Source organism: Tachyglossus aculeatus, chromosome 20 (assembly GCF_015852505.1).
Source record: "Tachyglossus aculeatus isolate mTacAcu1 chromosome 20, mTacAcu1.pri, whole genome shotgun sequence".
In the NCBI taxonomy this organism is placed as follows: domain Eukaryota; kingdom Metazoa; phylum Chordata; class Mammalia; order Monotremata; family Tachyglossidae; genus Tachyglossus; species Tachyglossus aculeatus.
The window spans coordinates 17,977,946-17,994,498 of NC_052085.1; the positions used below are offsets into that span (position 1 = coordinate 17,977,946).

The 16,553-nt window shown below is 47.9% G+C and overlaps 1 pseudogene; it reads right to left on the reverse strand.

Annotated features, from left to right (window-relative positions):
- Window positions 1–6,180: 6,180 nt before the first annotated feature.
- Window positions 6,181–12,883, reverse strand: LOC119941287 (annotated as a pseudogene).
- Window positions 12,884–16,553: the final 3,670 nt, after the last annotated feature.

Consider the following 16,553-nt stretch of genomic DNA (forward strand, 5'->3'; position numbering starts at 1 on the left):
CCCCTGAGTAAGAAAAGACCAATACTGTTTCTACCATTCATTCAATCGTATTTATTGAGAGCTTACTGTGTGCAGACCACTGTAGTAAGCACTCGGAAAGTACAATTCGGCCACAAATAGAAGGAATCCCTACCCAACAACGGGCTCACAGTCTATAGAGGAAAGAAGTACTATTGAAACGGGTCGCTGGGCCATCTTCACATCACCACTGACATTAATAATAATAATAATAATAATAATAATAATAATAATAATAATAATAATAATGGTATTTGTCATGCGCTTACTATGTGCAAAGCACTGTTCTAAGCACAGAGGGGTATACAAAGTAATCAGGTTGGCCCATGTGGGGCTCACAGTCTTAATCTGCTTTGAATAGGGATTAGAACCCACGACATCTGACCCCCAAGCTCGTGCTTTTTCCATTGAGTCACACGGATCGGGGGTAAGGGAAAATATAAGGACATGTACTTATAGCTGAAGCTATGTCCGACTAATCAAGGGGAGAGAAAAACACAGGGCTCGTCCAGAATTTGAAGCCGGGACTTCTTGCACCCAAAGCGAGAATCATACCCCTAGATCAAAGAGCCAGGCCTATGGTTACTTTGTCAGGCCTCCCTCTGCCTGGTTTCGGCTATGCGTGCCTGTGTTCTGTGGTCTCTGCGAGTTACTCTGTGTTCATGTGACTTCTCACGGACCCGGGAGTCTGGCTGCTCCGCCCCGGTTAAGGTGTCCTCAGACTTCTGGTGGTTTCTAGCTCTTGGTATGGACGCTGGGCAGTTCGCTGACCTGGGCGATGATCACTCCTCCTTGCTGCATACGGGCATTTCTCTGTATTTAGATCTTGTCTATCTCACCGCTGACCCTTCACCTAATTCTAGACTGTGAGCCCGTTGTTGGGTAGTGACCCTCTCTATATGTCATCACCTTGTACTGCCCAAGCGCTTAGTACAGTGCTCTTCACACAGTAAGCACTCAATAAATACGACTGAATGAATGAATGAATGTCCTCCCGCTGGCCTGGACTATCGTCTTCCTCCATCGGCGACAGACCATCACTCCCTTCACAGATGTATTAAATCATATTAAATTGAATTGTATCTTCTACAAGAAGTCTTACCTCACTAACCTCCCATCTTCCTTCCCAAAAGGATCTTCCCCATTTAAACTGTCTTTCCCCCAACTCCCTCTCCTGTATCGCCTCTGCACTTGGATCTGTGCTGTTTTAGCATTTTCTATTCACACCGCACGTACGTACGTATATGTATATGTGGTTAATTTCAGTTAATACGTTAATTACGTTAATATGTAAATGTGGTTAATTTCAGTGTCTGTCTCCCCGTGAAGACTGTAGGCTCGTTATGGGAAGGAAACATAATATCTTAATTGGCTCTCAGATACATTTTTCTCACTGGTCACCTACCCAGGTTAGGCTTCTCCTCGAAGCCAAGAGGAGGAAATCTTAGATTACTCATCAGGAAAATTCAATACCCTTCTACTTAGACAGCGGGTCCTAGCTATCTCACGTCGACCTCAGCGCTTAGTTCAATGTACAATGTTTGGCACATAGTACGTGCATAACAAGTGCTACCTGTTCTCCCTCCTGCTTCGACTGTGAACCCTATGTAGGACAGACCGGGGAGGGCCGGGCTAGGCCTCAAAAGACCCAGACAGTCTTGGACAGAGACTCCAAGAGATACCGAGATCCACAGAGCAGCTGGATACAAACCCTTCTCCTTGTCCCTTCTGCCTCTCGTTGTCTCGCTTAATCAAGCGCATCTCTCCTCCTGTCTGGAAGATGTTTTAGTTTCCCTCTCCCCGACTAAATTGTTTATCCTAGGAAAGCAAGAATCCTGTCTACTAATTCTATTTCCCTTTGTACCGTGCTCTGTGTCCAGTAGGTGCTCAGTAAACCAATTAATCAATCAATCTTATTTGTCGAGTGCTTACTGGGTGCAGAGCACTTTACTACGTGCTTGGGAGAGGACACTATAATAGAGTTGGCAGACACATTCCCTTGCCAAAATGAGCATGCACCCTAGAGGAGAAGACAGTCAAAAATTAATTAAGTAAAGTACAGATGTGTGAAGTCGTGCGTAGGGTTGAGGGATAAAAAGTGCAGATCCACAAAGGCGACACCGAAAGGAGTGGGAAGAGAGGAAACATGAATTTGGCCTTTAGGAGATGGGCTTTTAATGTCTTTGAAGATGGGGAGAATGATCATTTGTCGAATATGAAGAGGGAGGGCGTTCCAGGCCAGAGGCAGCACGTGGGCGAGAGGGCGGTGGCGGGATAGACGAGACAGAAGAACAGGGAAGAGGTTGACGCTAAAGGTGCAAAGAGTGCGGGCTGGGGTGTACTAGGAAATCAGGGAGTTAAATAGGAGGGGGCAAAGTAATTGAGTACTTTAAAGCCTATGATAAGGAGTTTCTGTTTGATTAATTAATCAGATTAATTAATAGACATATTGATTGTATGATCTTGATCACATCTCCTTTTTATTCTTCGGGCATCCACCTCCTGCTGTTACTGGTAAACGAGGAACGTCAAAGCGCTTAGTATATTGCTCTGCACACAGTAAACGCTCAATAAATACGATTGAATGAGTGAATGAATGAATTGAGTGGACGATCCCCTAAAGCTGCGATGGGAGAGATGGAGATTCCGAAGCAAAAATAGGCTTGCATTGGCCGGGAAACACGATTGACTGGACTGAACGAATGATCATCTCCGAGACGTCTCCTTTCACAGTCCAACATGCCTAATGACTCCCGCAACTCACAGCCTCTGATTCCCATCCCATCCCTCGACGACTCCTCAATCGTCCCGTTGGAGACATCAGCTGGAATTCACAGCCAGAAGGACGCTGGTCCAGGAGTCGAGGCCGATGGGGCTTCAGAGTAAAGTTTTTGCAAAGAGGAGAACACCGAACATGGATGCTTCCACCTGAGTCCCTTCATTTCCTGCTTGCACTGGAACTGACGTCGAAACACCTAGCACCTTATGTTGCTATGACAACAGAGAGTAAGCAGAAACTATTCTGTAACCATCGCCCTTCTCCTCGGTTGTCCGGCTAGCTTAGTCTGTGGATCATGAAACTCTTAATATCAGGAGCGTGGGTTCGAGCCCCACATTAGGCGCAATCCTTCTAATTTTATTTCCAAATAAACGTCTCTAGTTCTAGCTAGGAAAGGTCACACTGCCCCCAACCTTTTTTCCCCATCTCTTTAACGAATCCTTCTGTTTTTTATTTCCAAATAGACGTTTCTGGTTCTAGCTAGAAAAGATCACCCTGCTCTCAACACTCTTTTCCATTTCTTTGACGCCTCCAGCTTGTCCTCGGTTCGAGCACTGCAACCTCTCGTACTTCAAGCAAGAGTTCCAAATAGCCGCACCTCTAGCATCTATCCGTCCATTTTCCCTCTGGCTTTCGTGCTGGCCAGATCTTCGGGACTCTCGGAGGCCTCTCCCAGCGTGGAGACACTCATGAATCTCACAGAGGTGAAACCTCTTCCTCGCCTCCATCTCCCGCCTCCAGACACGGGCTTTGTTGGTTCAAGGGCGGTGGAGCAGAGAGAAGTTGATGTGTATATATATCTATACTTCTATTTATTTATACTGATGCCTGTTTACTTGTTTTGATGTCTGTTTTCCCCCTTCTAGACGGTAAGCCCGTTGTGGGCAGGGAGTGTCTCTCTTTATTGCTGAATCGTACTGTCCAAGAACTTTGTACAGTGCTCTGCACACAGTAAACACTCAATAAATACGATTGCATGAATGAATGAGAATGAGATGAAGATTGCTACGGAATGCTATGCTAATCACTAAAATAGATACAGTATAATCAGATCAGGTAATTCCCCGTCCCTCATGGACCTAACAGGACATTGTAACGATGATGAAATTGAGGACCAGAGATTTTCAGCAGGCAAGCGCACAGCCAGAATTGAAACACAGGTGTCGTGAGTTGATTTAACTAAGCCATTCTGTGTTGTTTTGTGACATTTCTGGGTAGGGATCATCCCCATATGTTGCCTACCTGTACTTCCCAAGCGCTTAGTACAGTGTGCTGCACACAGTAAGCGCTCAATAAATACGATTTAATGAATGAATGAATTGACCAGTCCACACTTCTATTATGAACATAGGCAGCCTTACTCTTTCTCCTCCTTTGTCAAATTGCAGATGATTTGTATCTTTCCAGCTCCCTCATTACTTTGTAATTTCCTTGAGAGCTGGGGCCACGTCATCTTCATTAACTGGACTCTCCCAAGCATCTACTACAATGCCTTGCACTGAGTGAGCACTTAATTTTTCCTTTCCTCCTCCCCATTCCCCCCTCCCTACCTCCTTCCCCTCCTCACATCACTTGTATATATTTGTACAGATTTATTACTCTATTCATTTTACTTGTACATATTTATTATTCTATTTATTTTGTTAATGATGTTTTCCTCTGCTCCTCCTCTTCTCCCCACCACCCCAGTCCCTCCCTCTGCTCTACTCCTCTCCCCACCCCACAGCACTTGTGTTTATATGTACATATTTATTATTTTATTATTCTATTAATTTTTATTAATGATATGCATACATCTATAACTCTATTCATATTGACGCTATTGATGCCTGTCCACTTGTTTTGTTTTGTTGTCTGTCTCCCCCATTCTAGACTGTGAGCCCACTGTTGGGTAGGGACCGTCTCTATATGTTGCCAACTTGTACTTCCCAAGCTCTTAGTACAGTGCTCTGCACACAGTAAGCGCTCAATAAATACGATTGATTGATTATTGATTAGAGAAGGGCAAGGCTAAGATGAAGGGGTCAGTAGCTGCTGTAGTGGCAGATGAAATACCGATGGGCATTCCCTTCCAACTAGGACGGATCTCTCTGTGTCCGGAAGGATGTGGGGCTGAGAGCCAGGAAGTCGGAAAGCAGGAAGGGTTCCCGCAGGGAAACCTGAGGGGAGAGAGAGATTGCTTGGGATTGGGGTTGGGGGCAAACCTGCCTACATCTTTAATGTCATGCAGGGAATCATATACCTGAAAATCGGGGTCAGCGTGGCCTAATGAAAAGATCCCAGATCTGGGAATCAGAGGTACCTGGGTTCTAAACCCACCTCTGTCATCTGTCTGCTGTGTGACCTTGGAAAAGTAACTTTACTTCTCTATGCCATAGTTCCTGCATCTGTAAATGAGGATTAAAACCTTGAGCCCCATGTGGGACAGGGATTGGGTCCAGCCTGATTAGCTTGTATCTACCCCAGTTAGTACTGTGTCTAGGACAGAATAAGCACTTAGGAAATACCATTAATTTTTTTTTTGAAAACCGCTTTCTATGTGCTTAAATACCAGAAACAAAAACCAGTGGTGCTTATCCAGTTCTTACAGTGTGCAGAGCACTGCACTTCATGCTGGGGAGAGTCCAATCCAACGAAGTTGGTAGCCCCATTCCCTGTCCGCAAGGAGTTGACAGTCCAAAGAAACCAGTGTCTAGTCTCCCCCTGAAGTTCCGTTTTCCCCTCAGACCCTGTCTCATCCTTCCCGCCACTCCAAGCCCCGGCTCTTCTGAGGTGGTATCCGGCAAACTCATCCAGGGCATCTCTTTCTTCTCCTAGAATTCTATGGGACTCATTGGGAACTCCTTCCTCCTCAGTATTCACGTTTGCCTGTTCCCTCTGGGCTACGAGCCGAAGACCACGGACCTAAGCATTGCCCACATGGCCCTGGTCCACACCATGATGCTTATCACCAGGGTGGTCACTGTGATGGCGTCAGCCGCAGTCTGCGTCCCGACCGACGTCGGGTGTAAGCTGTTGGCTGTAGTGTACCGTGCTACGGGTGACAACTCCATGGGTACCACCAACCTCCTCGGTGCGATCCAGACCATCACCGTCAGCCCCAGCCACTCCTCCTGGACCCGGCTTAAAGCCCAGATGGACAAGTGCGTCGTCGTCTCAGTCTGCATCTCCATCTGGCTCGTCAACTTGTTGGTAGAAGTCAACCACCTTCTGACGATTGTTTTACCTCCCAACGTGACCAGCGGAGAGAAAAAGTTTCACGACAACTACTGTGTGGTGTTCCAGGTCGACGTGCCTGTCAGGTATCTGCTCCAGGGATTGTTTCTGACCCTCATGATGGTCTGAGACATCCGCTCCCTGGGGCTCAATGGAAGCTCCAGCGGCTACATGGTCTTTGTCCTCCTCCACCACAGCCGGCGGGTCCGACGTCTCCATTCCCACCGCGAGACCCCCAGGAACTCGCCGGAGGCCAGGCCACCCAAACCATCCTGCTTCTGCTGAGCTGCGTCGTGGCCGTTTACTCTGGAGGCTTTGTCATCTTTCTCTTCCTTGGGACAACCCTAAGAAACGATCAATTCTTCCTGGCCATTTCACAGTTTGTGGTCAACGATCAAAAACCATCAGCCCCTTCGTGTTACTCAACCGTCACCTTTTTAGGAGAAAAAAGACCCCATCCCTCATAGGACTCCATTGCTGTGAAGGAGAATTATCCCCACCCTTGAGAAGGTTCACCCTAAGAGAGGCTATGAGGAGAAGCGGCATGGTGTAGTGGATAGAGCCGGGCCCGGGAGTCGGAAGGTCATGGGTTCTAAGTCCGGCTCTTCCACTCATCTGCTCTGTGGCCTTGGGTGAGTCACTTCCCTTCTCTGGGCCTCAGATCCCTCATCTGTAAAATGAGGATTAAAAGTGTGAGCCCCATGGGAGACAGAGGCTGTGTCCAATCTGATCACCTTGTATCTACCCCAGCACTGAGAACAGTGCTTGTCACATAGTAAGCGTTTAAAAGTACCATAATTATTATATGAATGAAATACGCTCTTCAATTATTATCACTATTATTATTGGAGAAGTAGCATGGCCTAGAGACCTGGAGCAAGGGGCTTAAACGTACTGTGCCTCAGTTTCATCATCTGTAAAATGGGGATGCAATCCCTATTCTACCATCCTAAGTAGATTGTGAGCCCCATGTAGGACAGTGACCTTGTCTGACCTGATTGCTTTGTATATACCCCAACATTTAGAACAGTGTTTGACAGAGTAAGTGATTAATCAATCAACCATATTTACTGAGCATTTACTATATGCAGAGCACTGTTCTAAGACCTTGGGAGAGTGTAATGCATTAATAATAATAATGATAATGATGGCATTTATTAAGCGCTTACTATGTGAAAAGCACTGTTCTAAGCGCTGGGGAGGATATAAGGTGATCGGGTTGTCCCACAGGGGGCACACAGTTTTAATCCCCATTTTACAGATGAGGTAACTGAGGCCCAGAGAAGTGAAGTGACTTACCCAAAGTCACACAGCTGACACTTGGCAGAGTCGGGATTTGAACCCACGACCTCTGACTCCAAAGCCCGGGCTCTTTCCACTGAGCCACGCTGCTTCTCATAACAAAGATCATGACAACTGGAAGTTTTAACACCATTAGAATTAGCAGACCCGTTCTCTGCCCGTAACGATCTTGCAGAGGGGAAGTTAACAAATACCGCAGTTATTACAATTCAATCGCTTATACAGTGCTCTGCACACCGTAAGTGCTCAATAAATACGATTGAATGAATGAATTATTGTTCAGTCAGCTTTCAAACAATCAGTGGAATTTGTCAAGGGCTTACTGTGTGCAGACCACTGTGCGAAGCAGTTGGGAGAGTCTGATACAGAGTTAGTAGACATATTTCCTGCCCACAGTGATGACTGGCTCACTGATCGAGTCATCCTTGACAATTTTCTAACCAATCAATCATATTTATTGAGAGGTTATAGTGTGCAGAGCATTGTAATAAGCACTTGTCCGCTCTGTGATCTTGGGCAAGTCTCTTTACTTCTCTGTGCCTCAGTTACCTCCTTTTTACTATAGGGATTGAGACTGTGATCCCCGCTTGGGACAGGGACTGTGACCAACCTGATTTACCTGTTTCCACTCCAGAGCTTAGTACAGTGTCTGGCATATAGTAAGCACTTCACAAATGCCATAATCAGTATCCTTTTTATTACAGCCCAACAATATTGCAGACACGTTACCTGCCTACAGTGAGCTTCCAGTCTGACAAATATAATACTTTTATCCACATTGATACTGCAGGATGCTCTACTCTAGAAAGTTCAGGGCCAAGGAGCAAGAGATACGGTTTTGATTTCAGCTCTACCATTGGCCGGCTGTTAAACCTCTGATAAGTCACACAACTTCCCTGGGCATCAGTCTCCTCAACTGTAAAATAGGGAGAACACACTCGGTATCTACCTACCTCAAAGGGACGTTGGGAGAATATCAGATCGCTGATGTGTTTGAAATTATTTCTTTTAAAAGAAAGCATTCTAATGGTTAAAATGTATCTCTTGAATTGACATACCAGCAGCAATCTAAAACAGGAAAAAAACTAATGAAGTCAACACTGATTTTTCATCAACGCCGATTACAATGTTATATGAGCACTGGGGAGATCCATCAGTCACCACCCGCCATCACATGGCGGGACCCCTGCTGCTCTCGGAAAGATCCTCTCCTCCGGACACCGCCGCGCGGGCCGGGTATCCCCCTCCCTCCATCCCTTGACCCCATGCCCATCACCGTGTGGATGATGCCGGCGTAAGTGACCAGGATGAAGACCAAAGGGGTCAACACTATGTCCTCGGCTAGGACGAAGGCGGTCTCCTCGACCACTGCGGTGTAGATGGAGGCCATGTGGATCAACGCGGGCATCTCGCCCAGGAAGTGGTCCACCTCGTGTCGCCCGTAGCGGGGGAGCAGGAAGGTCCCCGGGGACATGGCCAAGGCCATGGCCAGTCCACCCGCCCACACCACGGACACCAAGCCCATGCAGAGGCGCGGGTGCATTATCTGCTCTCTGTGACATCATTCTCGGCCAATTTTATTATTGCCATAGCATGTTAATCGTTAAGTACCCCCTGTGATGCCATCGCCTATTTATATCATTGCTACTGTTTTATCGCTTCTGCATCTCAATTGTTAACTTCCCGCTGTACTGTCACTCGCCCTGCTGACCTCACCATGAACTTTCAATTCCCTTGCTCCCAACTGCCATTCCCATTCCTCACCTTCCCCTTCCCCTCTCCCACCCAGCTTTTTCCCTCCCTTTCCCCCACCAAGACCACTCCCCCGCACCCCCTACCAAGGATCCCTCTGTACCAGCGCCAATCCTCCCCGCCCCCCTCCCAGCCCCCTCCCTCCCCTCCTCCCCGCCCCCACCCCATCCCAGTTCTCCTTTCCCATCGCCACCCCTCTTCCCACTCTCCCCGCCTAGGCCCTGCCAACTCATCCCAATCCAAACCCTCCCCACCCCTCGCACCCTTCCCCCTCCCTCCCCTCCCTCGACGGCTACTGCCAAGTGTGGCCTCTGGAAACCCTGCTCAGTTATAAGTAAGATCCCTTTCGTCCTGGACCTATTCCTTTCCAACTGTCTACTCCTCCTCGCCCTAAGGGAAACATGGCTTTCTCCGGATGACACGGTCTCAGTTGCTGCTCTCTCCAGGGGAGGTCTCTTCTTCTCCCACTCCCCCAGACTCACCGGAAAAGGAGGAGGTGTCGGTTTCCTTCTCGCCCCCCAATGTCGCTTTTGCACTTTCCCTCCTTCCCCTTCCCTTTCCTTCCCTTCCTTTGAAGCCCACATTATTCGCCTCCACGACCCCCTCCAGATTCTTGTAGCCGTCATCTACCGCCCCCCCGGCCCCGCCTCCAAATTCTTTAACGATTTTGACCCCTTCCTCACATTCCTTCTCTCCTTTTCTATGCCCACTCTGATCCTCGGAGATTTCAACATCCACATGGATATCCCTAACGACTCCTCTGCCGCCCGCCTTCTATCTCTCCTTGATGCTGCCAACCTCTTCCTCCACCCCACCTCGTCCGCTCACCAACTTGGTCATACCCTCGACCTCATCATCTCCTACCGCTGCACTGTGTCCACCCTCACCAACTCTGAAATCCCTCTCTCTGATCATAATCTTCTCACCTGCATCCTCACTCACACTCCTTTTCCCTGTAAATCCACATTACTCCCTCACAGAGATCTCCGCTCTCTTGACCCATCCATCTTTCTGAGAGCCTCACACCCCACCTCGCCGCCGTCTCCTCTCTACCCAGTCTTGATGATCAGATTACTACTCTCAACTCTACCCTTTCTACTCAGCTACACTCACTCGCTCCCCTTTCCCTTCGACACTCTCGTACCACTAACCCACAGCCCTGGATCACGCCACTGTCCGCCTCCTTCGCTCTTATGCTCGAGCTGCCGAACGCTGCTGGCGAAAGTCTAAACACCATGCCAACCTCGTTCACTACAAGTTTATCTTTTTCTGCCTTAACTCAGCCCTCTCCTCTGCCAGACAAAACTACTTCTCCTCCCTTATTGACATTCATGCCCATCGCCCCCGCCAGCTCTTCCGTACATTCAACTCCCTTCCCAGGCCCCCGGTTTCTCCCCCTCCTCCTTCACTCACCCGCAAACATCTGGCCTCCTACTTCATTAATAAAATTGAATCCATCAGGTCCGACCTCCCCAACCTCACTTCCCCCACCTTCTCCAACCCCCCGGCTCTCAACGCTCTCTGTTACTCTCCCATCCTTCCCAGCAGTATCCTCAGAGGAGCTCACCTCCCCCCTCTCAAGTGCTACTCCGGCCACCTGTGTTTCTGACCCCATTCCCTCTCATCACATGAAATCTCTCACTCCGTCCCTTCTCCCCTCCTTAATTTCCATCTTCAACCGCTCACTCTCCACTGGTACCTTCCCCTCTGCCTTCAAACATGTCCATGTCTATCCCATCCTAAAAAAAACCCTCTCTTGACCCCACCCCACCTTCTAGTTATTAGCCCATATCCCTCCTACCATTCCTTTCCAAACTCCTTGAACGAGTTGTCTACACGCGCTGCCTAGAATTCCTCAACAACAACTCTCTCCTCGGCCCCCTCCAGTCTGGCTTCCATCCCCTACATTCCACGGAAACTGCCCTCTCAAAGGTCACCAATGACCTCCTGCTTGCCAGATCCAACGGCTCATACTCTATCCTAATCCTCCTCGACCTCTCAGCTGCCTTCGACACTGTGGACCACCCCCTTCTCCTCAACACGCTATCCAACTTGGCCTCACAGACTCCGTCCTCTCCTCGTTTTCCTCTTATCTCTCTGGTCGTTCATTCTCAGTCTCTTTTGCAGACTCCTCCTCCCCCCCCCTCCATCCCCTTACTGTGGGGGTTCCCCAAGGTTCAGTTCTCGGTCCCCTTCTGTTCTCGATCCCCTTGATGACCTCATTTGCTCCCACGGCTTCAACTATCATCTCTACGCTGATGACTCCCAAATCTACATCTCTGCCCCTGCTCTCTCCCCCTCCCTCCAGGTTCGCATCTTCTTCTGCCTTCAGGACATCTCCTTCTGGATGTCTGCCCGCCATCTAAAACTCAACATGTCCAAGACTGAACTCCTTGTCTTCCCAACCAAACCCTGCCCTCTCCCTGACTTTCCTATCACTGTTGACGGCACTACCGTCCTTCCCGTCTCACAAGCCCGCAACCCTGCTGTCATCCTCGACTCCGCTCTCCCATTGACCCCTGACATCTAAGCCGTCACCAAAACCTGCCGGTCTCAGCTCCAACATTGCCAAGATCCGCCCTTTCCTCTCCATCCAAACCGGTACCTTGCTCGTTCAAGCTCTCATCCTATCCCGTCTGGACTACTGCATCAGCCTCCTCTCTTATCTCCCATCCTCGTGTCTCTCCCCACTTCAATCCATACTTCATGCCGCTGCCCGGATTGTCTTTGTCCGGAAACGCTCTGGGTATGTTACTCCCCTCCTCAAAAATCTCCAGTAGCTACCAATCAATCAGCGCATCAGGCAGAAACTCCTCACCCTCGGCTTTAAGGCCCTCCATCACCTCGCCCCCTCCTACCTCACCTCCCTTCTGTCCTTCTACAGCCCAGCCCGCACCCTCCGCTCCTCTGCCGCTAATCTCCTCACCGTGCCTCGTTCTCGCCTGTCCCGCCGTCGACCCCCGGCCCACGTCCTCCCCCTGGCCTGGAATTCCCTCCCTCCCAACATTAGCCAAGCTAGCTCTCTTCCTCCCTTCATGACCCTACTGAGAGCTCCCCTTCTCCAGGATTCCTTCCCAGATTGAGCCCCCTCCTTCCTCTCCCCCTCGTTCCCCTCTCCATCCCCTCGTTTTACCTCCTTCCCTTCCCCACAGCCCCTGTATATATGTATATATGTTTGTACATATATATTGCTCTGTTCATTTATTTATTTATTTTACTTGTAGTTATCTATTCTATTTATTTTATTTTGTTACTATGTTTGATTGTGTTTTCTGTCTCCCCCTTCTAGACTGTGAGCCCACGGTTGGGTAGGGACTGTCTCTATATGTTGCCAACTTGTACTTCCCAAGTGCTTAGTACAGTGCTCTGCACCCAGTAAGCGCTCAATAAATGCGATTGATTGATTGATTGACTGTCAGGTAGTGCAGAGGGTGGCACACAGCGATGAAGCGATCGTATGCCATTACGGCCAAGAGGAAGAACTCCACCCCACCATCCCCCAGGAACAGGAAGAGCTGAAGCGCGCAGCCCCAGTAGCTGATGGTCTTGTCCAGACCCCACAGGTTGAAGAGCAGCTGCGTGATGGAGCTGGGGGTGAAGCAGAGGTCTAGGAAGGAGAGGTTGCTCAGGAAGAAGTACATGGGGGGTGTGGAGCCGGGAGTCCACCTAGGACACTAGGATAATGGCCGATTTGCCCACCAGGGTCAGGGCGTAGGCCACCAGGATGAAGACGAAGAGGACCGGCTCGAGCTGGGGTCGATTGGAGAAGTCCAGCAGGATGAAGTCTCCTTGGATACTGCCGTTAGGGCTGGCCATCACCTACGCATCATCCGGAGAGCTGGGGAAACGGCAACCTGGGGTCAGGTCTGGTCCAGGAGGACGGGGTATAGAACAGAGAAGATTTGCATGTTGCATCTCATCATTGTGAGCAGGAAATACGTTTGTTTATTGTTATATTGTATTCTCCCAGGCACTTAGTACAGTGTTCTATTAACAGTAACTGCTCAATAAAAACGATTGAATACATATCTACATATATCTGTATACATCTGAATTTTATTTATTTATTTATCTATTTATTTGTATTAATGTCTGTCTCCCCCTCTAGACTGTGCACTCGTTCTGGGCAGAAATGTGTCTTCTTATTTTCTCATCTGTAAAATGGTGATTAAGAGTGCAAGCCCCATGTGGGACTTGAACTGTGTCCAACCTGATTATGCTTCCTCTTCCCCAGCTCTTAGTACAGTGCCTGGCGCATAGAAAGCCCTTAACACATTCCACTGGGGGAAAAAAGACCTTTTAAACCATCAGGGTGGCAGTCAGTCTGTCAGTCGTGTTTGCCGAAAGTTTCCTCTGTGCATAGTGTCCATCTAGGCCACTAAGGGAGATTGTATATCCCCCTCCGGAGATCTTTACAAAATGAAGCATCGTGGCCTAGTGGAAAAAGCACAGGCCTGGAAGCCAGATGACCTGGGTTCTAATCCCTCCACTGCCGCTTACTTGCTGTGGGATCTTGGGCAACTCAGTTTCCTCAACTGCAAAATGGACCTGTTCTCCCTCCTACTTTGACTGTGAGCCCCATGTGGAACAGGTACTGTATTTGGCCCGATTCACTTGTACCTACACCAGTGCTTAAAACGGATCTGGGTGCATAGTAATAAATTAAGTAATACCATTTAAAATATCTGCTATGGATATCTGAGTCATTTCCCGGTCTAAGGGCAGGAGATGGGAACAGGTTCTTTTCAAATCCCCTTCGATCTTGACCGTTCCCCGCAAGAATTCTACGGGCAGGGAGGGGAGAGTGAGAATGGTACATAGAAAACCACTAGTACTCTAATCAATTCCTTCTCCCAGATCTTCGGCCCCAAGGTCAGCTTGCTGTGGACAGGGAATGTCGTATACCAATTCCCTTATATTATACTCTCCCAAGCACTTAATGCGGTGCTCTGCACACATTAAGCACTCAATAAATACCATTGATTGATTGATTGAAAGATTGATTGAGGTCTTTGTGCCTGGACCAATGCTCATCCATGACTGATGATGAAAGAATTCCATCCACTGTCCTGTTGGGTGGCCAAGGACAAGTCAAATAAGCTCAATCAGTCAATAAATCAGCCATATTTATTGTGTGCAGAGCACTGTTCTACGAGCTTGGGAGAGTTCTCAGTGCTCAGTAAATATAATTGATTTATTGTATGGTATTTATTAAGTGCTTACAGTACCAGGCACTGTACTAAGCTCTGGAGCAGATACAAGCTATCTAAGCTGGACCCAATCTTAATTCCCACTTTTTATAGTTGAGGTAATTGAGGCACAGAGAAGTTAACTGTCATGACTAAGGTCACCCAGAAGACAGGTGGCAGAGCCGGGATTAAAACCCAGGTCTTTCTGTCTCCCAAACCCGTGATCTATCCACTAGGCCATAATGCTTCTCGATAGCTCGACTCAACAGAATCACCAGGAGAAGGTAGATACAGTGCATTCACCTCTCTCCAGAACTCACTCCAGCTAGAACCTGAAGTAAGTCCAAAAGGGCAGAATCCAGCTCTGGGTTCAGGGTGTCTTCACTCAACTAGAAAAGCAGGCTGGACTTCAACATGGAAAGTCATTTCCCTGCTTCCAGCTGTGATCTGTCCCAGAGAATGATGCCATTTTATAGGGTATTTGCTAAGCTTTTACTAGGAGCCAGGCATTGTACTAAGCACTGGGGTACATACAAGGTAATTGGGTTGGAACATTCCCTGTCCCACATCTGGCTTAGTACAGTGCTGTGCATACAGTAAGCATTCAATAAATACGATTGAATGAAAGAATCTGGCTCCCAGTTTTAATCACAAAAGTAAAGACCGTTGTTCTGGAAATCAGAATGCCTGTGTTCTGATCCCAGCCACCGCCCCGCTGTGTGATCTAGATTCCAGTCCCTTGACATCTCTGGGCCTCAGTTTTTCATCAGCAAAACGGGGATGAAATCTACTCCATCTCTGTTTTAGATTGTGAGTGCTTTGTGGGACAAGGACTTTGTCTGATTTAATTATCTTGTATCTATACCAGAATGTAATACATACCAACCATTTTAGTATTGTTATTGTTATTGTTGTTGTTATTATTATTTTTACTAGATTGGTTAAGGGCTTACAATGTGTCAATCACTGTTCTAAGCACTGGGTTAGATAAAGTTAATCATGTAGGATATAGTCTCTGTCCCATATGGGGTTCATAGTCTATGTAGAAAGGAGAACAGATTTTATTATTATTAATACTAATAATAATACATTATACCATTATTATATATTGTTGCATAATAATAAAACTATAGTGAGTGCTGGGAAAAATACGAAATAATCAAGTCCCACAACCTAAGTAGGAGGAAGAACGATTATTGTGTTTCCATTTTACAGATGAGGAATCTGAGGCCTAGAGAAGATAAGTGACTTGCCCAAGACATGGCAGAGACAGGATTAGAACCCAGGCCCTCCCACTAGGCCACGTGGCTTCTCTCTCTCTCTCTCTCTCTCTCTCTCTCTCTCTCTCTCTCACACACACACACACACACACGCACACACACACACACACACACACGAACAGAGTCCCTGTCTCACATAGGGCTCACAGCCTAAATAAGGAGGAGAACAGGTATCGAATCCTCACTTTACAGTTGAGGAAACTGAGGCATAGAGAAGTAAAGTGACTTGCCTGAAGCCACACGGCAGGCATGTGGCAGGTTGGGATTAGAACCCATGTTCTCAGACTCCCAGGCCTGGGCTCTTTTCACTGGGCCATACCCCGTTTCCCCTTTATTAAACAAAAGATAATAAACCTCAGTAGACCATGGCTTTCTCCTTTTCCTCAAGCCCTCTCATCTCTTCACGTCTCTGGCAGCTCCTTCTAGGAGATAAAAAAGACATCTGCCCTCTGCCTGTGATATCCAACCCAGTGTGTTAAGTACGGGGATTAAGGTCTGGATATCACTACCAGTCAGGAACAGCTCACGCTTTTAACTGCTTTTTTTCCTCCTTCAGCCAGCGGGCTGAGGAGACCCTCTCTCCACTCTGAATCCAGAAGATACAACCCCCTCCGTTCAACCCTGAGCATTTATCCCGGGGATATAATGGGATTGGGTGAGGACCGGAGACAATAAGACCAGTTGGGATCTGAAAACCTCAGCTCAAATAGAGGTGAAGTCACCAGATCCAGAGAGACTGGTTGGCTAAAATGAACCTGTCTCTGGAACCAGTCATGAGCTTCTGGAGGTTTGAGCAGGCCTGCATGGATCAAGGGATAGACTCTCAATCTATCTATTCATTTATTAATTCAATCGCATTTATTGAGCATTTACTGAGTGCAGAGCACTGTACTTAGCGCTTGAAAAGTGCAATTCAGCAATACAAACCATCACTGCCCAAAACAGGGATTATGTTGCAAACTTGTACTTCCCAAGGGCTTAGTATTGTGCTCTGCACACAGTAAGCGCTCAATAAAT